At 40.9% G+C, this 22,262-nt stretch overlaps 1 long non-coding RNA gene and 1 pseudogene across 3 annotated transcripts; one reads left to right on the forward strand and one right to left on the reverse strand.

The window, feature by feature from the left end:
• Positions 1-12,958, forward strand: part of LOC114299393 ((-)-alpha-terpineol synthase-like) — a 107,910-nt pseudogene extending 94,952 nt beyond the window's left edge.
• Positions 12,959-16,874: 3,916 nt separating this feature from the next.
• On the reverse strand, positions 16,875-21,149 carry LOC145819685 (uncharacterized). Of its 3 annotated transcripts, none has more exons than XR_014360458.1 (6): positions 20,413-21,149; positions 19,598-19,829; positions 18,630-18,691; positions 17,219-17,519; positions 17,079-17,123; positions 16,875-16,962 (listed from the first exon to the last, which is right to left on the reverse strand). It is a non-coding gene; the product is annotated as an uncharacterized LOC145819685 (long non-coding RNA). The 3 variants fall into 3 exon arrangements; XR_014360456.1 differs by having other exon boundaries at positions 18,595-18,691; XR_014360457.1 differs by lacking the exon at positions 18,630-18,691 and having other exon boundaries at positions 20,413-20,760.
• Between the last annotated feature and the right edge of the window lie 1,113 nt (positions 21,150-22,262).

The raw sequence follows: 22,262 nt of genomic DNA on the forward strand, positions 1-22,262 counted from the left end.
GTCCAGGTGTGGGGGTTTGAAGTACCGCCCACTTCTTGTCATATGGTCAACCTCGTCGAGGTACCAAGTGTCATCTGGTTGATTATTTCCCCAGTCTTCATCCGTGTGGGCAAGACATAAGTCATCGTCTTCCCACCACATTCCATCGGCAGCCAACAGACACCTGTCTGGCTCCGGTTTAGTTGTACTCGCAGTATTCCCTGTCCACATGCTCGCAGCATTCTCTTTCTTCGTGCACATAGCACTCTCAGTCCCCTCAGGGCCTTTAGCTTTCCTAATTCTCTCAGCCTCCTCGAACTTTTCTCGTTCCAGCTGCATCAGTACAGCTGTTTGTTCAACAATTCCTGTATCCATAATGCCCAAATCTCGAGCGGAATTCTTAACACCGGCGCTCTCCGGCGATACAACTTGACTTTCGGCCATTCCGGCCACAACTGATACTTCTGCCCCTGCCGGGCTCTGTTCTGATTGGGCTTCCCCCACTGCATCTGGTTGATCCTCGAGCCATCCAGTGGCCTCCGCTGATCCCTCATAATCGTACCAATTGATTGACGCATCCCCCAGTTCCTGGTCATCGAGAAATTGCAGGTTGGCAAAGTCTTCCTCTACGGCTGTCAGATCATCTGCCCATAGCCCAGATCCATCCCCCCGGATCATGCATAGCTCTCCTGTCTCTAGCAATTCTATACCTAGCCCAATTCGGCTCGTTGATAGGACGTACTTGCTTGGATCATAGGCTCCCCCAGCAAAACTCTGTCCAGTCCCGGATTCAACAATCTCATTCTCTCCCAAAATCTGCCCTGCCCTGTCTTCGACGGTCACCACCATCGGTTCTGGTTGGGTTTTGGAGATGTCCACCATGCACAAGAAGTCAGTGCAATCGGGAAGGAGCACCTCCGGCTTGGGTAGGTGGGTGGGCGTAATATAGATGCTAGGATCGTAAGATGCGACCCCAGTCTGGATAAAATTAATTCTTTTGGGAGGGGGAGGTTGGTTATGTGGCGGGAGAGGGTTGGTTGTGACATTGGGTTTATCAGGAGGCGCGATCACCTGCTTGTCAATAAGATCTTGGATCTCATGACGCAATCTGTAACAACGGTCGGTGTCGTGACCGTGTTGTTGGTGATACGCGCAGTACTTTGACGGGTCATAAGAGGGGGGGAGTGGATTCGGTAATGGCTTTGGCTCCAGGGGTTTTAAATGATTTTTCCTGATCAATATTCCCAGAACTTTGGTTAGGGGCATGTATAGTGGGGTAAAGGTTCTTTGGCCTCGCGGTTGGAATCTGTTGGTTTGTGTGTTGCTTCCGAACGCGCCGGAGAAGGGTGTGGCGGTCATGGGCCTTGGAGGGGGAGGGGGAGTGGTGGTGACCATACTAACTTCTGAGGCTCTCGTATTTGCAGTGCCACTCGGGCCTGCATTGTTGTTACGGTTGAAGGTCCTCCTCGGTTGTTCTCTGTCGTGGTCAAACATTGCGTCTTCGATTTGCACCCCCATCTCATGTAAATCTGCGAAAGTAGGGAAGGGGACTACAATCATTCTCTGCATCAACTTTGGGTGGAGATTGCGCACAATCATCCGGATTTGATCTTTGTCAGTGGGCCTTAAAGTCATCATTGATGCCTTTGCCCTCCATCGGATCACAAAGTCCGAGAAAGTTTCCTTGGGCTCTTGCCTTGTCGTTTCAAGATCACGGGTTGTGATCTCGATCTGAGTGTTGTATGAATATTGCGTGACAAAGGCCTCAGCCATTTCATCCCAATTTTTCTTCACTTCATCTTGTAACTTTGCGTACCAGTGGGAGGCCACACCTGATAGGGTTCGACCGAATAGTGAAAGCTTCTGTGGTCGTGTTAGGCCCATTGGCCACAAGATGTCTGCAAACAGTCGGATATGGACCATGGGGTCGCCGGACCCATCAAAGCGGTCGATTTGTGGCATTTTGAACCTATCGGGGAGTGTTACGGCCTCCTCGGTATATCCGTCTTCGATATCCGGCATAGCCTTGACCCCTTGGGATTTCTTAAAGAGCTTCTCCAGTTTGCTCAATTTCAGAGCTGTATGATCAACCTCGACCTCAAAGGGAGAGTCCGGGTGATTGGATGTATGGACCTTGGACAGTTGTGGTGGAAGCGGGGGCGGAGCTGGCCCCGTTGGAAGATTGGTGTCCTCTTGCGGGTTCTGGATAGTCGGTACAGTATTCTGGGTGTTTGGAGGAGCGTTCTGAACAGCAGGTGTCTGCTCAGGTAATGGAGCCCTCGCCGGAGGAGGAATTTGTTGTGAAGCAGATGCTGTATTCTGTTGTTGCAGTCTGGTAATCAGCTCAGCCTGCTGGGTCATAATTTCGGCCTGTTGCTTAGCGAGTTCGTCCCGGCGAACGGCATCCTGCTGCATGGCCCGCATGGTTTCCTGCATTTGGCGCATCATTTCCTCAACTCCTGTTGGTGCCGTCATACTGTTTTGATTTTTCTGAACTACTGGCAGATTTGTCTCAATGGGGATCTCAATCCGACTGTCCACTGATGGGGGAAACCACTGTTCTGGTGATCTCTGTTCAGATATACTGCGCTTTTTCTGCTTCCTTCTGGTAACAGGGGGTAGAGAATGGAACACTGGCTGTCCGTCGATTAGATCCTCGGATCGATGGAGTCGACGACCTCGTGTCCAAAGTGCTTGGGGAATGCCTGCTGGGTTGGAAGCAATTGTGCTAAAAATTGACCTAGCAAAAGATAAATAAAGCGAAAAGGAAATAAATAAACAGATAAGCGGGCAGCATAACAGCTTAAAATAAAATGCATGACACACAGCCGGGCATAATCAACACACAGTCAATAAGCTGAATAACACACTGTCCTCAAACACTGATTATTATCCCTGTATCACTGTCCCCTAAAACAGAATCTGATATCCGCAGATAACTAATTCTCAAATACTGGCTGATGCCCGCAGGCCTGATACCCAAACTCATGTACTGAATTGATGCCCGCAGGCCTGATTCCGACAATACTGAACTGATGCCCTCAGGCCTGATACTGACAATACTGAACTGATGCCCGCAGGCCTGATGCCCAAACTCATATACTGATACATGCATTCCTGTAGAGACGCACTCTAAAGCACATAACAGATAAGTGAGAGCCAAAACACCCCTATGTTGGGGTAGGGTTTCCCTGTCCTATTTTGTCAGGAACTAGGGTTTCACTACGCACGCAGCGGTTTCAAACAACCTATAAACGGGTAAGCAACCTGTCCTAATTTGGAATGGTCACTATGGATCCGAATATGCACTAAGTCGAATGGTCAAAGAGGGTGCCCCGGTAAAACCAGGGTTTGTGTTCCCATACTGGCAGAGCCCACAACCGGTCAGCCTTATGGTCATGCCTTGACAAGACAAGCCTCCGGCAAACCATTCAGGAATAGCAGATGGCAAACACGGTGTCCTAGGCGCACCAATGCAAATGCAATGCAAAGAATCACACAAGTGTAGTCAAAAACAGATATCATGAGTTCGAGTCAAGTTCTCTAAATCCCCAGCAGAGTCGCCAGAAACTGTAACAAGCCCGCGGGGGGACCTCGCTACAGCTCGGACTCGACTTTTTGTAGTCACGGTTCTAAGTCTGAACCAAAGAGTCCAAATCCGGCAAATCGTTTTGAGAAAACTGATTTTTGAAAGAAGTGCCAAACATGGACTGCTTTGCCAGATACAGAGTCGCCACCTAAATATTTTATTTTGGGAAATTTAAGAAACCCTGACTCGGTGCCAAAAGGCCACGCGCCCGTCATCACCAAAGTTGCCTCGGCTCGGGAACTTGGGTACGATTGGGGAAGGTCACTTCGTGAGCACCCCCGCTCGCCCGGTCATAGACCGGCCTCTACTAACCATGATATCAATTTTTGAAAACATTGTGAGCTCTTAATCCGGTTATTAGCCTAGGTTACTATGTGATGCGCACAGCATACAAGTATAGACTGGATCGCCTGAATTGGAACAAAACATTTTGTTTTTGCTTTTGAAAATGGTTTGCTACCCGCAGGTAGGCTTAAAACATTTGATGATTTATTCCAATTTAAGTAACCCAACCTTCACCCACGGGCATTCAGGCAGATATATCACATAAGCAATTAGCCTCATGGTAAGCATGCTATTCATGGCATTCACTCACATGCATGCAAGGATGCTAAAGCGTAGAACTTACCAAGTACTCCAAGCCAAAATAGAAACTACATTAGAAATCATGCATGATCCTAAGTATGCAGAAATGCCTAATGCAACACATGCAAAATGCAATTATAGCAGGCTCGGCTATTCTAAGATGGCATATGGAATGCTACAACTATCATGTATTCAATTTGGAATTGAAAATACAATACAGTTAGTATGATGCGCCGAGCCCGGTGCATGCAAAACAGGTGAATGAATGCAGACATGCTGTCATACTGTATGCTAATTTAAATATGCCCTAATCTAACCATCATAAGCGGATAAATAAAAGGGAGAAAGACGTGGGGTTGGAAGACATACAACACACACACGCACACTTATTACAGTTGTGCCCTCGCGCGGAGGGTCCGAATAAATAATACAGTCCAAATATTACAGTCCCGAATAAAAGAATATTACAGTCCAAAATATTACAAAATCCTAATTAATTAACAAATTAACTAAGAAAATAAATAAAACTGGCATGCAAGCCAGGGACTGCCTTGCTTCTGATGGATGATGCATGTTCGGGTTGCCTTGCGCGGAAATCCACCGGGATGCCCCAATTGGCCTCTGTTTACACCTGCTCTTGAAATGCGTGCCAAGCCCCAAAAAGTTGATGATTCTTCGTCTTGCTGCAACAGAGAGCAAGAAAGGGGCATAGCAATGTATTTGCACAAATATATGCACGTCTCGATCCTCGTGCCACCAATCACGCACACCGAGGCATGATGGCCGAGGAGTCGAAATGCACAATTCAATATAGGATGAATGCACATGAAACTACAGCTAAAACCTAACTCCATCATGGATAATCCGGAGTGTCGGTGACTGGGGAATTGAGACACATTCCGTCACTCGGAGTACGAAATGTACCTCGTTTCCCGTGCCCGGGCTAACTCATATCCCGAACATGATGCAATATGCATGATATGCATGGAATGCAACTAAGATGCAATCCTAACATGCACAATGCTATGAAAATGAGATGCCTCGAAATGCGTGCACACGGGCACGCAAACCGAGAAAATGCATGAATGCGATCTAAGATACAACCTAGTATGCACTATGCTGTGAAAATGAGATGCCTCGAAATGCGTGCACGCAAACTGAGAAAATGATAGAATGCAATCTAAGATACAACCTAGCATGCACTATGCTGTGAAAATGAGATGCCTCGAAATGCGTGCACGCGGGCACGCAAACCGAGGCGATGGCATACGCAATGCAAATGACATGAAAACATGATATGGGCTTATACCAACATGAGAGAGCCTCAGCCGCACTCACATAAGAGGCCGGCGGATGAAAATGGAGTGCCTCGAAATGCGTGCACAAGGGCACGCAAACCGAGGCGATGACATACGCAATGCAAATGACATGAAAATATGATATGGGCTTATACCAACATGAGTGAGCCTCAGCCACACTCACATAGGATGCCGACGGATGAAAATGAGGTGCCTCGAAATGCGTGCACACGGGCACGCAAACCGAGGCGATGACAGAATGCAATGCAATGACATGGGAACATGATATGGGCTTATACCAACATGAGTGAGCCTCAGCCACACTCACATAGGATGCCGAGGTGCCTCGAAATGCGTGCACACGGGCACGCAAACCGAGGCGATGACAGAATGCAATGCAATGACATGGGAACATGATATGGGCTTATACCAACATGAGTGAGCCTCAGCCACACTCACATAGGATGCCGACGGATAAAAATGAAGTGCCTCGAAATGCGTGCACACGGGCACGCGAACAGAGGCAATGGCAAAATGCGATGTAATGACATGAAAACATGATATGGGCTTATACCAACATGAGTGAGCCTCAGCCACACTCACATAGGAAGCCGGTTGATGAAAATGAAGTGCCTCGAAATGCGTGCACACGGGCACGCAAACCGAGGCAATGATAGAATGCGATGCAAATGACATGAAAACATGATATGGGCTTATACCAACATGAGTGAGCCTCATCCACACTCACATAGGATGCCGGTGGGTGAAAATGAGGTGCCTCGAAATGCGTGCACACGGGCACGCAAACCGAGGCAATGGCAAAATGTGATGTAATGACATGAAATGGATAGCAATCATTCTAATGGAATTTCAGCAGTAAAATATGGGGGAAAACAGTCCCGAAATGAAGCGAAATGACATGAAATGCATGGAATTGTCCCGAAATGTGAATTTAGGCACCCTAAATGGCTTATAGCTATGCCAAACATGCACAATATGGACATGCAATGCAAACACAGAAGCTAGGCAGTCCCAAAAAAGGCACTTTCACAGTTATAAACAAGGCCAAACAGCAAGCATAGGTATGGCAAAAATAGCATGCAAGAATAGGGGCCAAAAGAGGGGTAATGAAGCAAGTGATATAAGCAAAATCCAAACTGAAAAATTCCCTTCTACAACACTGAAGAGGGACTAAAAATATGAATATTTACAGTATATGGCAGCCTCAAAATCAGTATACAAACATGCTAAAAATGCAATGCAAAATGAGGCTCAAAAATGGCTATAACATGAAGTATGCAAAATATTCACCAAACAGCCAAAGACCCTTAATAAAAAATGTAGAATGGGCCAAAATAGGACTATTTCCAGAACTGTAAAATGGCCAAAAACAAAAGAATGACAGGCTAACTAAACATGCAAGAATGGGGAATAAAAGAGAGATATAACATGAAGTAGCATATGGAGGTCCCAAAACATGAAAGGACCTAAATGAAACATGAAGAATAGACTAAAATAAGAACTTTTTCAGAACTGTAAAATGGCCAAAAACAAAAGCATGGTAGGCTGCCATTGCATGCAAGAATGGGGAAGAAAAGAGGAGTATAAAGGTAAGTACAACATGGAAGTCCCAAATGGTGTTGAGCCCTTCTTCAATATTGAAGAGGGGCTCAAAATAAGCCTAATATCAGTTTACAACATGCTCAAAAACAGATTACTCATGGGCCAAAAATAGCATGCAAGATTATGACATATAAGAGGATCAATGAAGCAAGTGTATTATGGAGGGCTCAAACAGGGTTGAGCCCTTAATGAAAAGTGAAGATGAGCTCGAAAGAGGGTCACTTTCAGTTGGGGCCGGAGCTTGAAACAAAAAGCATGTGGGGCTTACAAATGGATCAAGAAAAAGGGTCAAAGTGAAGAAATGTTACTCACCCTTGAAGACTAAATGCTTTTGTTGCTTCTTGGACCAATTTGTAGCTCCTTTGGCCTTTGAGAAGCCTTCCTTGTTGCTGGAAATGAGGTGGTGGTGGTAGAGCTTGGTGGTGTAGAAGAAATGGTGCTTAGGGACTTAGAGATTTTCAAGGAAATGAGAGGTATAGAGATGGAGTTGTGTATGGAAGCTTGAAGGTGAAGTTTTCTAACCCTTGAATGTGATATAGCTTGCTTGTTATAAAGGCCAAGAAGGGGGTGTAAAGGTGGGGGAAAAGGAGAGCAACTTTCCCCCACAAAATATCCCCCGGATAAAGATCTTTTCTGGGGGATAAAGCTCCACAGCTGTAAAGTGCACAGTGCAAGGATCTCGGCCGGCCAGGTACTTTTGCTGCAGGTGGCCAGCCGGCCACACCCCCTAGCCGGCCGGCTAGGGGTCAAAAGGGTCAATCAGATTTTCTGGCTGGCCACCAATTGATGGTGTCCTCCTATCTGTGTACAGCACAACCCTGTGGTTCAAAGTTCAAGAAAATGGGTCCAAGGGGTTCAACATTAGCCCGGAAGGAGGGGGTCAAAAGGGTCAAGTAGAATTACTGGCCGGCCACCAACTTTTAGGGTCCTCCCAAGTGTGTACATCACAAATATGTGGTTCAAAGTTTGAGAAAATGGGCCCAAGGTGTTCAACATTAGCCCGGAAGGAGGGGGTCAAAAGGGTCAAGTAGCATTAATGGCCGGCCACCAACTTTTAGGGTCCTCCCAAGTGTGTACATCACAAATATGTGGTTCAAAGTTCAAGAATGTGGACCCAAGGTGTTCAACATTAGCCCGGAAGTGTGAAAAACGGGCGCCGGAGGGCGTCGGAGGATGTATAACTGGTTGCCGCAACAATTACTGGCCTCTCACCCTTCAGTGACCTCCCCGGTGATAAAACAGAGGTACCTGCCAAAAATGAATGAAAACCGTTGCAAAACGAATGTTCGGGGGCCGAAACGCGCAGTTCGGGGTCCCGAAAATGGGCTGTTAAGCACCGAAAGTGGCGTTCGGCCACGAAGTGGGTTTCTCAGGCCCCAGTGTCCCTCAAAAGGGAGTAAATAAGATGTATGCCAAAAATCAAAACAATAGGAGATGGTTAAGCGGTCCCGAACCGAGGCACACGGCCTGACGGCTCCGAAAACCGGAAACTGGACTCCGAAATGGGAAAAATGGCCTACGGCCACCAAATGTAGCCTACGGACATTGAGAGATGGTCTACGGGACCTCTCCCTCTCCTCGGGAAAAGAAGCAGAGAAAATCGAGTCTGGTTCGCAAACCGAGACAAGGCACAGAAGAGGGTTCGGAAGTCCGGAGGCAGGGCTCGCGGCCGTGACTCTGAAGCTTCTGAACAAGCACATTATGCAACATCACCAAGCGCTCAATCGGTGACGTCTGAGTCTTAAGGTCGGTCAAAAATGGGGTGTCTACAATATTGCAATAGTTTACCGTTTCCATCTTTCTTCAACTTATACACCCATTTGTTCTTCAAGGCTCTCATGTCTCTTGGAAGTGGAACAAGCTCATAAGTGTGGTTCTTTTGCAAAGAACTCACCTCCTCCTTCATGGCTTGCATCTAACAGTTTTTCTCTGTATGACTCTTGGCTTCCGAAAAACTCTCGGGCTCCCCCTCATCAGTAATTAGAATATACTGAGGGATGGGATATTTGGTTGATGGCAGGGAAGCTCTTCCAGATCTTCGCAACTAAGGCCCAGTTGCCTCTGATTGAAGGGGTTGCTCCCCCTGCTCAATACCCTCTTCATCCGGGTCTTCATGTCTTTCCTCTTGATCCTCAATTTCTGGCATAGGATACTGCAACTCTGGCACTTCTTGTTGCACATCACATCTAGCATTTTGTGATGGCTTGGGAGATGGAAATAAGTCTGGAGTGATGACATCTCTAGACTTTGCAGATTTCTCAAAATCTGCTACTGTCTAGTCTTCCTGGAACATAGCATCTCTGCTCCTGAACATTTTCTTTTCACTGGGTCTCACACCTTATACCCAAATGCTGCATCTGAATAGCCCACAAATATGCATGGAGTGGACTTGTCATCAAGCTTCTGTCTGTTTTCCGTGGAGATGTGTGTAAAAGCCTTACACCCGAAGACTCTCAAGTGAGAATATGATACCTTTCTTCTGGACTAGACTTCCTCAGGTATCGCAAAATTCAACGGGACTGAAGGCGACCTGTTGATGAGATAACATGCTGTACGGGCAGCTTCAGCTCAGAATGACTTTGGCAACTTTCCCATTTTGAGCATGCATCTGACTCTTTCAATAATAGTGCGGTTCATCCTTTCTGCCACACCATTGTGTTATGGGGTGCCAGGAACTGGTGTCTCGTGCCGGATACCTTTGCTGGCACAATATGCTACAAAAGCATTGGAAGTGTACTTGCCTCCATTGTCTGTGAGAAGACACTTCAACTTCTTCTCGGCCTCTCTTTCCACTATTGCATGGAACTTCTGAAAGTGCTGAAATATCTTATCCTTTGTCTTCAGAAAATACACCCACAACTTCCTTGATGCATCATCAATGAAAATCAGAAAATACTTGCGGCCGCCATGTGACTCCACTTCGATTGGGCCACAAACATCTAGTATACCATACTGAGCACTTCTGTTTTTCTCTTGCTCGTTGAATTGAATGATACTCGATGTTGTTTGTCATAAAGGCAATGATCACACAGCTTCAAGACACTCCATTTGGATAAGGGTATTCTAGATTGCTTTGCCAATAGATGCAATCCCTTCTCACTCATGTGAGCCAGTCTTCTATGCCATAAGTCCGGTGACTCCTTGTCTTCTGTTGCATTAAGACTTTCCAGACAGATCTTTGTTTAAGTTTTATAGAATGTTGAAGACATCTCTCCTTTGGCGATTGTCAAAGCTCCTCATGTCAGCTTCTAACGGCCATTTCTGAATGTACTTGTATAGACCTGTCGGTCCAGGGCGCTTCCGGAGATAAGATTGAGGCGTAAATTTGGAACATGCCTCACATATTTGAGAACCAGCTTGTTCTCGACATTAGTCTGAATGCTAATGTCACCAATACCCACAATCTTCGAATAGCTAGAATTCCCAATTCGAACAGTGCCAAAATCTCCAACATTGTACGAGCAGAAAAGTTCTCTGTGGGAAGTGGCGTGATAGGATGCAGCTGTGTCTATCACCCATTCTGTGTAGCTGTGGTCAGCCACGTGATGGCAATCCTCCTCTTCACCAACTGCAAAAACTATTTTATCAGTTGTTGTGGCTGTTGTGTTCTCATCTCCTTTTAACTTATTGCTTTGGCCTTTCTCTTTCTGGCTTGGATAGTTTCTCTTTATGTGACCCTCCTAGCCAAAGTGAAAGCAAGTGAAGTTGAAGTTACCTCGATCTTTGTTGTCTCTGGATTTACTCTTGTTGTTCCAGCTGCCTCTACTCTTGCTTCTTCCTCTACCTCGTCCTTTACCTCTTTCTCTACCTTTATCTTCTATGACAAGAGCATGGGACTGATTACCTCCTATGTCTTTCCTTCTTGTCTCTTCATTGTACATGGCGTCTGTGACCATGCTCATGGTCAGCTTCTCTTCTGGTGTAGAGTTACTAAGAGAGACCACCAACGTCTCCCAACTGTCCGGTAAAGAACTAAGCAGTAGTACGGCTTGCATTTCATTGTCTAAGCGCATCTTGACGGTTGTAAGCTGATTCACCAAATTTTTAAATTCACTGGTGTACTCGGCGGCAGACATACCATTCTTCAACTTCAAATTGACAAGCCTTCTCATCACCAAGGCTTTGTTCCGAGCGATTTTTGACTGGTACATGTCGTCTAACATTGTCCATAGAGAATAGGCATCTGTCTCCTCGGCGAGATGATGGTACACACCGTGGTCTATCCATTGTCTGATATAACTGATAGTCTTGTGGTTCATCTTTATCCAGTCATCATATTTTACACCTTTAGGTTTAACCTTTTTTACAAAAATAGGGTCCAATAGGTCTTTATAAAACATGATGTCTTCTATCTGTGACTTCAAAATTGCATAATTGGAAGCAGTCAACTAGAACATAGATCCTGAAGTTGATGTGGATTCCTTCATCGTATTCTTTCTTTTTATAGAAAACTCCAACTGAAAAATCTGACCATACGGATGTGTCCGGAATACTCCAAATAGTTGGAAAACACTATTGGATCGTCAAAAACGGACATAGAATGGCTCAGGTCAAGCCAAAACAGTTTGGACAGTTTCAGATCTGCAGGTGTACCTTAGCCGCGCAGCAGTGGATAACTCTCACCTTTGGGTTGACTAGTCAACAAGGGTGCTGACGTGGTCAGCCACGCGGCACTAGACTTGATGATGTGGCAGCCACGTGGCACCAGGCTGCTGACTTGGGAGCCACGTGTCAGTGACGTGGTGATGTCGTTGCAGCCACGTGTCAGTGACGTGGCATATGATGTCACAACACACGCAATACACTCGTCTTCTTCCTTGAGCAGCGCGTGGTGGGCGTGGGAGAGAGTGAGATCACGCGGCGGTTGTTTTTCACGGTGTGTGTGGCGCGTGCAGAGCGTGAGATTCATGCACCGAATTCAGGAAGGGCGTGCAAGCCCTTCTGGGGCTCTTCTTTGCTGTTCTAGACTCTTCTCCAAGAGACCTTGCTCCTGGTATGCTCAAAACCTGATTTTGAGCAACTTGATTTCTGGGCAGTTTCGAAAAACACACTATTTTTGTTCCGAAATGCAACCGACGAGGCTTTGATACCACTTGATAGGACTATGGGACCCCAGAAATGAATCACACACAATAAAACAAGAGATTTACATGGTTTGGCAATTGCCTACATCCATGGGAGTGATATCCGCTATAGAATTATCCTGGAGGGAGATTACAACTCACACTTCACAACCCTCTATAGAATGCACTCTCACTCACAGATTATACACTCTGTGTTTGCTTTCTTCAGCTCTGTGTGTCACTCTCATATACAACCCCTTCTCACTCATCTCAATTTATAATAAGAGATGAGGAGTAGGTTTGGTGACAACAATGAGTGGGCTTGGTTGTGCTATCCTCACCATCTACCTTTGGTGAGTTGGTACTACCCCACCAGCTTCCTTTACCACATGGTGCCACCCACACCATGTGGATAGTGGGCTCCTTACCATGTGGGTAGTGTATGGAGCTAACAATCTCGGGGTCCTGAGTTGATCGACCGGACAAAGACGCAATGGCCAACCAATAACCAGTTGGGGGTGAGATTTGAACTTGAGACCTAGTGAGAAACATACTTCCAGATCTTTAGTCCCTTACCCTCAACCAACTCGGCTACCTTTCCGAGTTAACACATAAAATACTTGATTGGTGAGACATGGAAGAAGAAGAATCGAGATCGAGTTATGGATTCTCCCTTCTCCCAGAATTTTATTGAAATTGAAATAAACTTTGCTAGGATGGCTCAATGCATGTACCAGTATGGAGATGGTCATGGTGAGCAAGGTCGTAAGACTAAAAATCGTATCTTATCACTATTAATCAAACCCATTTCCATTAGATAATCAATCCCATTTCCATTATGTAATCAACCCCAAATTTATTTGGGAACTATGTCGCGATAGATGATGTTTATTACTCCTTACATCCCAAATTATTTGTCTGCACCAAAAACATAGACTTGAATTCTTGTAATGATTTTTTTTTTTTTTTTAAAGTTCACCAATTAAAAGATCTTATTAAGTATTTTCAATTTGTGTAAAAAAAAAATTTAAAAGCTTTGACACTATAAAATTATTTTTAAGGTATTGTTTTTCAAACTAGATAAACAACTTGAGACAGAGGCAGTATATCTTATACATATGTGATTATGACATTGTATGTTAGACTTTTTCAATTCTAAGAAAAATTTCAAAATTTTACTGTCATCGACACCTTATAGAATTTGCAGGCTCAACAAATTTTGCATAAATTATAATCCAAAACCATTTTTCTATTTTATGAAGTTTACCTTATTAAATATATCATCCATTAGACTTTCTATATCTCTGAAAATACCAGAGAAATTCAGGATAGTGAGGCCAAATCTATCTCAAAAAAAAAAAAATAAATAAATAAATAAACTATTGAATAGTTAATGAACAATATCTCAACAAATTTGTTAAGGTACTCTATAAACAATAATTGGTCATAGAATTAATTTGTTGAGAGCTATGGAGTAGCTAGTGTTTTAATGATTTACTTACTATATAATAATAGCAAAGTCTCTGCAAGCAAAAGGGATGACTGAGAGACTATTCCGTAAGTTATGGCAGCACTGCAGGAAAAATTGCCTTTACCGGCGTTTCAAATACGCCGCTATAAAGTGGTAAAAACGCCGCCAAAGGCTATACCAACGTTTTTACATTACGTCGCTGATACGGCCGTCGCTATAGGTATAAGGCGTTTTATAAACGTCACTGATACTTATAGTGACGTTTTCATAAACGTTGGTATACCATTTAATTTGCTTAAATAATTCAACCAAAAATAATTGATGACGTCACAATATATAGTGGCATTTTCAACAAAAACGCCATCTTTTTTTCCTTTATTTGTTAATTTAATTAATATAAAATATGCTATGAGGTGGTTATTTACATTCCATTCACATTCCAATTTGCACAAAACACATCATACCAGAAAATAAAAATAAAAGTTGATAAAACCATCAAATTCAATATTTTACAGAACAATTCGACTGTACATGTTCGTAAAAAGCATATAAAGCATATTTAAGTTATAAAATTCATCCCAATCTTTAAAAAACAAAAAAAATCTGAAATTCACCAATCAGCACACCTGGATATTTAAATGCTCTTACCAAAAATTTAAAAAATAAAAAATTTATGTTTCTTTGAATAATTCTGATCAAGTTGTACACACTATTCCTGAAGGAAAACTTGTTTCCATCAGTGAAGGACTTACTGACTTTTGTAGAGCCAGTGCTGTTCAGAGGCTTTCTGGTTATATCCCCCACTTTCTGTTTCTTTGAATAATTGGATCCAGTCAATTTTCTCGCACTGTTCTTTGAAGAATCATCCACTGTGGTAATTGAAGACAAATCCACCCCTTTCTATACCTTTCCTGTAACGCCCTCAAAATAGTAACATTAAACCCATCAATATAGACATGAATTGGTAATAAAGATAAACATTCTTCTATTCATCAGAGTAGTTTCTTACAAAAGTATTACATGTTAACAACAAAAGCAAATGCCCTACGGGCTTACAGCTTTCCAAGTTAACACTTGGTTACAACAAAAGAGTGATAACTCATTTACACATTAAGCCCTTGGCTTGAATCTACATGTAATACATCAAAGAAATAAAACGACAAAAGTCCGCCGGCCTCTAGCCTCCCATGCTACGCCCTTGGAGGTGGCATGCTACCGGTATCTGAAAATGATATTCCCATATAGGGTGAGCCACAGCCCAGCAGAGATATACTAAACCAACTATGAACGATGACTAAAAGATTAGCAATTGATAGATGGCCAACACCGACACATCCACATATATCTCATCACAGTTTCATAACATACAAGTCTATGTTACTTTTCATTCTCCACCTTTATTTAGTAGATAAGCATATTAGCTATATCAACATATCAATAGATAAACATATCACGCATCAACAGATAAGCATATAAGCTATATCCACACTTCACTAGACAAGCATATGAGCTATATCTACACTTCTCAAAGATAAGCCTATGAGCTGTACCTTCACTTCTCTAGACAAGCATATGAGCTGTATCTACGGAGTTCATCCCCCATCTCCTCCCAACACTATCCGGTTTAGAGGTACATCCCCCATCTTCCCCTAAACCGCGGAGTACATCCCCCATCTCCTCCTCTATACACAATGCATATAAACACAAAGGTTCTATACACAATCAATCAATACATAAAATTAATGTATTCAATCCACCGTCATACTCTATGACACGTTCAATCAATTAGTTTTAGTTTGCCTAATCATCATGCATTGTCTACAACAATCACGACCATCCTCCACCGATAGCCCAAAGCAGTTATTTCTAAACAGAAAATAAATGCACAAATGGATATTAAATCAACATTTTAATTCGGTGAGCGATAAGTGACTCTACTACACCCTTTTATCCCTTCTCTTTTCCAATTTCCAACAATTAATTTTACAAATTAATCAATCAATGTAATTAGGGCATTTTCCATAATTAACATTTTCACTTTCATCAATGTTTCAACATTTACTTCATTCATTCATGTCAAATATGCATTTAGGTTTTATATAGCTAAAACCCCAACTTTTGTAAACTTACACAAAGGCCTCAAACTTTCACGAAATTACCAAACCAACCCCAACATCTCAAACTACTAAAATTTAAAGACAAAACTCACAGAGAGGAGTAGGATATCCCTACCTCAAAGAATGACTCCCAACCAAGAAGGTGAAGAAAACGAAAATGCTCCAAACCACGAACTTTTCGGATCAAAAGATAGCCCTCGATGATCAACAACTTTTTTGTAAAGGCCAAAGGTGAGGAAATCACTCATACTAGATCAATACCTAGAGAGAAGGTAGAGCTCTAGAGTGAGAAGCTCAACAATGGTGTTTTTGGAAAAGTAAGAGAGAGAAGAGAAGTGGAAAAAGTGATTTGAAAAGTCAAAACACGGAGCTTTAACCCAGTCGCCCCGCTCAAGCGTCAAACGCCCCGCTTGAGCGTCACTCACAGACTCCCGCTCGAGCTACAACAATCCCGCTCGAGCGGCGGATACACACTCCTAGAACTTTTACAGAACTAGGTCTCTGCTCGAGCGTCAACTCTCCCGCTCGAGCGTCACACACAATATCCCACTCGAGCGTCAAAACTCCCGCTCGAGCGTACAACACTGCAGAGGAGGTACTGGAAGATGGAAAACTACGCTCGAGCGTCGAAAACTCCGCTCGAGCGGACAGACAACAACGAAGGGCCCGCTCGAGCGTCAAAATCCCAGCTCGAGCGTGAAGGCCAAAATCTGGACAACTACTCTTGGTTTCCAAGTTCAACCAACCTGTTTCAAACTTGCCCAACACAACCCAAGACTCGAACACAAGGAGTAGAGGATGTAAACAAAACACACAACAACTTACTCCACGGAACCAAAGTCCGGATACAACAATTAAAGAAAAGGGAAGCCGGGATCGCTATATTTCCAAGAGTTCTCTTTCTGGAAGCATCTGTTGAGGCCAGAGTTCTCTCCTTCTGCAGAACTTTCCTTTTGCTCAAGAGTAGCTCTAATGCTTGTCTTTCCTTATTTTGTCCATCATCCGGGAACTTTATGTGGTTTCTAATTGGAGTCCTAATTTCATCATCAATCTCATGTTCTCTTGTAAAAGGAAAATTTTAATTAACTAATTTGCAAGCCACTGCAGAAAAAATAAAGGAGAGGAGCAAAAGAATAAGGGCACTTACATGTAATAAATCAAAATACGGTTTGGAATAAGACCTTCCCAAGCCCTTTGCAGGATGCCCTCATCCTCCAGATCTTCAAAAGTAATATTCCTGATCAAAGTAAACCAAGCATCAACCATTGAAAACTAGTAGTTAAATTAGACCATACGTTTTCATGATAGCATTCAGAAACAGGTGGAACATTGTGGAAACATTTAAATGGTTACCCGGCAAGCATTTTCGGTGGTACGACTTGGGACAACGTCTGCAAACTGCAAATTGCAAATCAGGATCCAACTTATTTTTATGGTTTTCAAGATAGCATTCAGAAACAGGCGAAACATTGTGGAAACATTTAAATGGTTACCCGGCAAGCATTTTCTGTGGTACGACTTGGGACAACGTCTGCAAACTGCAAATTGCAAATCAGGATCCAACTTATTTTCACCCAGTTTGCAGACAATGCATTTATGAATGGGACATGTGGAAAATTCCCCAGCAGCTATCTTCTTCCGAAGCTCTTCTGCCTCAGCTGCACTCTTACGGTGGAGCAGTTTTGCAACACAATGTGGATGGTAAAAGAGACCACATGTTGTAGAAACACAGGGAAAGATCCACAAGGCATTTAGAAGGTAAAATTTTGGGCAAATCAGATGCAGATCCAATCACTGCTCACAATGAGGTCAAGGAAGTCAACCAACATAACTCATTATAGAAATGTGAATTGGCATGCTAATATATTCACCTCAATTATGGAATTCTAATCAATTATTTGAAAACTAGATGGAATTAATAATCCAGAAATACATATTAAAATCAAATCAGGAAAATAGAAGTGAATAGACTCATAAATAAACTCAAATTTCTAATCTATGTCTTTGGGAAAAGAAAAGCAAAAATACAACCCAACAACCAGACTTCTAGAACAAATAGAAAAAAATAAAAAAAAATTGATCACCATCAAAATCTCTTTACAAAGCAAATAAAATAAGCAAAATAGCATGAAGAATAAGGAACATAAAACCAAAGAGTGATCCAAAATACAAAGGCCAAGACCAAACTATCCCAAGAAGCATCTAGACACCCTAATGGAACTCAAGCTAGCAGATCAAAGGAGCCAAGCATACAGACAGCATTATGAAGACTAAGATATAAGTTTCATGAAAAATAAAAACCATAAAAGAGGAGGAGGATGGGAGGGGAGGGAGGGGAGGAGAATTATGCAACACAAAATCATCCAATATGACTTCACACTAAGCATCTCCAGGGATTGATGGACTCATTAATAATTTAAAATAATTATTCTATCTCATTTCAAAATATTTGTTGAAATTTAACCAAGAAGATTATTTTAAATGTTGCTCTAGAAACACTAAGTGGCTAAATTTTGCTCTTGATGGAATAACTTCAATTTTTATAATGATAATAGCTAAACTTAACCAAAAATAATTCTATGAAGATCCAATGGGGAAAATGTACAGTCAACATTAAAATATTAGTTCAATTTTCCAGAAGAACTCCTACCTCTGCACCAGACAATTTATCATAAGAACCTAATTCCCTACAAGAGAAATACTGGTGCTGCTTCTTTTGATAGTTCTCACATAAAAATTTTTGTATTGCCTGTAAAATACATACATCACATGTACTTCAGAACGTGCCAACAATCTATCAAACATCATTAACAACCAAAACAATACAAGCTAAAAGAGAATATAAAGTAGAAACCAAAGGCTAGTGTACATCTACTAGTTCATCAGAAAGGCAGAGAGATTCACATATGGATTCAGAACCAGCTTCAACAGTGGCATGAAACGACCTTATGCACATTCCTTCACAACTGCATGGAATCAAAATAATACAGTTACTTGGCTCAAATGATGAATGGATGGGGTGGACAGGATGGGGTAAGTCTTAGTTTCAAATCTCTTAGCACAAAGGAAAAGGAAATCGATAAATATATATTAAACTCCACAAAAGAACTACCACGTATGCAAGAGAATCATCCAACAACAAAAGATATAGATGAAACTTGCCGATTGAACTAGCTATAAATTCTGTTAAAAGCATCAAAAGAAAAGTTTATCTATTTAGTTTTTTTTTTTTTTTTTTGATCGATATCTACTTAGTTGAACAACTATACAATAAGCTCAAAAAAATTGGACATTTTAACCTGTCCGTTGGGTATTATACCCCTTTAAAAGATCTCTTATTTCTCTCATTTGAAGGACTCAAAATCAAGCAAAATGGACCACTCTCAACAGTTACAGTTCCTCACTCCTTCAACCATCCCATGGCAGAATTCATCATTTCTAGTTGGAAGTTGAAACTATTGAATGGAGTAAATTTCCACAGACTTTAGTTTCTTTTCTAATTTAATATTTTCAACACAAAAAAAAAAAAAAAATTAAAACATTTGAACATGAGTTTGGAAAAGAAATGCTAACATCAGAATCCGCATGTGAAATTATCCACAGTAGCTCTATTGAGGAAATTAATCTCCAAACATAACTAGTAAGAAAAGGGGGGGGGGAAAGTAAAAATCCAAACAAATTCTTAGCATAAAGTATAAATTTGTGTATTTGATGAGTCTAATAAAAGTAACTAGAATTGAAGAGTTCGAAAAAATCAAAGGTTCTACAAAGACCAAAATAATAAATAGAGCACCAAATCTGGACTTCTAACCTTGTATGTCATCCATAATCACCAAGAAGAAGAAAGCACAGTGCAAATTCATATCACTTACCTTTCACATGTCTTGGTCCATTATGCTTCTTGTGGGGTAGCAGCTTTTTAATATTGTAATGCCAGTGATGATAGTCAAGAGCATGAAGGGCACCCCACACACAGCCTGGCTGATTATCCCCAATTTGCTCATCAATATCTTTGGTCCACTAGTGTTTTCCCATTTACAACACTACAAGCAAAATCCTTGAAAACCCACTTACTAAAGGAATTCAGTGACTATCTTCTTCAATCTGATAGACATAATTAAGAAAATTCCATGTAAATAAATATGTTGATTGCCTAGCAAATGAAATTTAGAAAATAAATTCCAAATTACTAGCAGCTCAAATCACATAAAGCTTGTCAAAAATCTTAAACAGAACAAAAATCAAACACCATGTGAGCAAGGCTTTGACACAAGCTTTTCACGTACCTTGTACAAAATCCAAGTAGCAACATCACGTATTACAAAATAACCATGTCCAAAAATGGTAAATGTTTATTTAATTTTTCATTTTTCAATTATTTTATCGTTGTTAGAAATTGCCTGTAAATTTCTACAATTACAAAAAATTCTGATAATCAAGCATGAAAAAAAGACATAAAGAGTTCAAACACACTCTAAAAGTTGATGATCACCTAGAAAAGATCCAATTAGCATGTTCAATAACTCTTAATCAAACTAAGGAGTCTAAAAGAGAAAACAAGAACTATGCAAACTATACAAAAAAAGAAATGTACAATTGATGGTACCATGAATAAAGTTGAACAAAAAATGGTTAAAACATTTCTTAAAAAACAAAAACAAATACAAAAACAGAGACTTAGTCATACCCTTGAGAGGCGAGAAGAACAAGAACAAGAATATCCAAGGTGATATCTTCCATTTTCATATATAAGAGGAAGAAACAAACTCCAAAATTTCTCAGTCGCACTTTACCAGTCAATTACGCACAAAAACCAACACTCACAGAACCTGTACTGTACAAAACCACAACCATTCAGAAAGATGAAGTCAATGTTGATTAATGTGATGGACCAACAAACATTTTTGTGAACTTTCACCATAAGAAAAAACTTACAGATCACCATAAGAAAAAACTTACAGATCATTAGAAAAAACACACAGAACCTGTACTGTACAAAACCACAACCATTCAGAAAGATGAAGTCAATGTTGATTAATGTGATAGACTAACAAAGATCACCACGAATGAGTCAGAAATAGAGTTGATTTGAGGATGTTAATATGCTTTGAGATCGTAGATCAATCGATCGATCGATAATCGATCTGTGTTCTCTTTAAAATAAATTAGTGTATACATATCAAACAGATCTGAGATTGTAGATACAGATCTGACATCGTAGATACAGATCTGAGTTGCGTACATAAACAAAATCAAAAAATCAGAAAATGAGAGTCACAAAATTAATCTTCAAATCGGACTGATCAAGAGCTTTGAGCCAAGATAGAGAGAGTCGGATAGAGATTACGATCGTGAATCGGAGCCTACGATGCTCAATCTAGTGAACTTTCACCATACGAAAGAGGAGTGATGAAGAAAACCCTAGATCTATCTCAGGACTGAGAGAAACGCGTGGGCTAAAAAAGAAGAAATATGTGAATACACCTAGCACGTGTGTTTTTTTAAATGAGTTGCTTACAAAATATTTTGAAAATCGTTTGAAACAATGTTTTTTAAAAAAACGCCATAACAAAAACGTTGTTATAAGCCAGTTTTCTTGTAGTGCAGTCTACGTAGTTAAACACAACACATCCAATTTTTCACTTTCACAACAAATGTGAGCCCACCATATCATACAACAATTTGTTAAAATATACAAATGTGAGCCCACCGTATCATACAACACAATGTTAAAAATATTAATTTATTTTAAGGAATTTAATTTTTTTTAATACAATTATTATATTTTAAAAATATTAACTTTTTAAAATTACCCTTTGATTTAAAAATAAAAATAAAAATTGAAAAATATCAATTATCATAATTAATGAATTTAAAAGAATGGCAAAATAAAAAATTCATGTTATTTTAGTCCTTAATTTTTGAAAAACAAAAAGAACTAATATTTTGGGACAATAAAAAAATAAAATACGGGACTAATATTTTGGAATGGAGGGAGTAATAATCTTTAAGAGTGTTGTTTATACAAACATAACTTAATGTAGAATTTTAATGGGTGATTCTATTTACACACCACTAATACTCTCAGTACACACCATTAATAGATTAAATTTATATTTCAATAATATCCTTCAATGAAATGACCATTAAGGACAACATGAGGTATATTTTATCCATTCAAAAAATTTATATTTAAAAATATAAAATATTCTTCACACACCATCATCCCTATATAGTTTAGGATTTTAATATATAAATATTGTATTTCTTCATCATTAACATACATTCATGGTATCATTTATTATCAATTAGCTCACTTCATTCTCTTCTCTATTATATTTATTTTTCAAACTCAAAACTTTATTGCCTTTGAAGATTTAGGGTTCAAGAATATTGACATCAATTAATTTTGAAGATTTGCACACTAAGGATGATACTAAGATGGTTGGTTTTGAGAAGGCAACCTTAGGAATTCAAAATTTTGAATTTTAATGTAAGACTTGAATCTGAAGTTTGAATTTTTGTGCAAAAAATTTA

This window comes from Camellia sinensis, chromosome 2 (genome assembly GCF_055761805.1).
Source record: "Camellia sinensis isolate YWXY chromosome 2, ASM5576180v1, whole genome shotgun sequence".
NCBI lineage: Eukaryota > Viridiplantae > Streptophyta > Magnoliopsida > Ericales > Theaceae > Camellia > Camellia sinensis.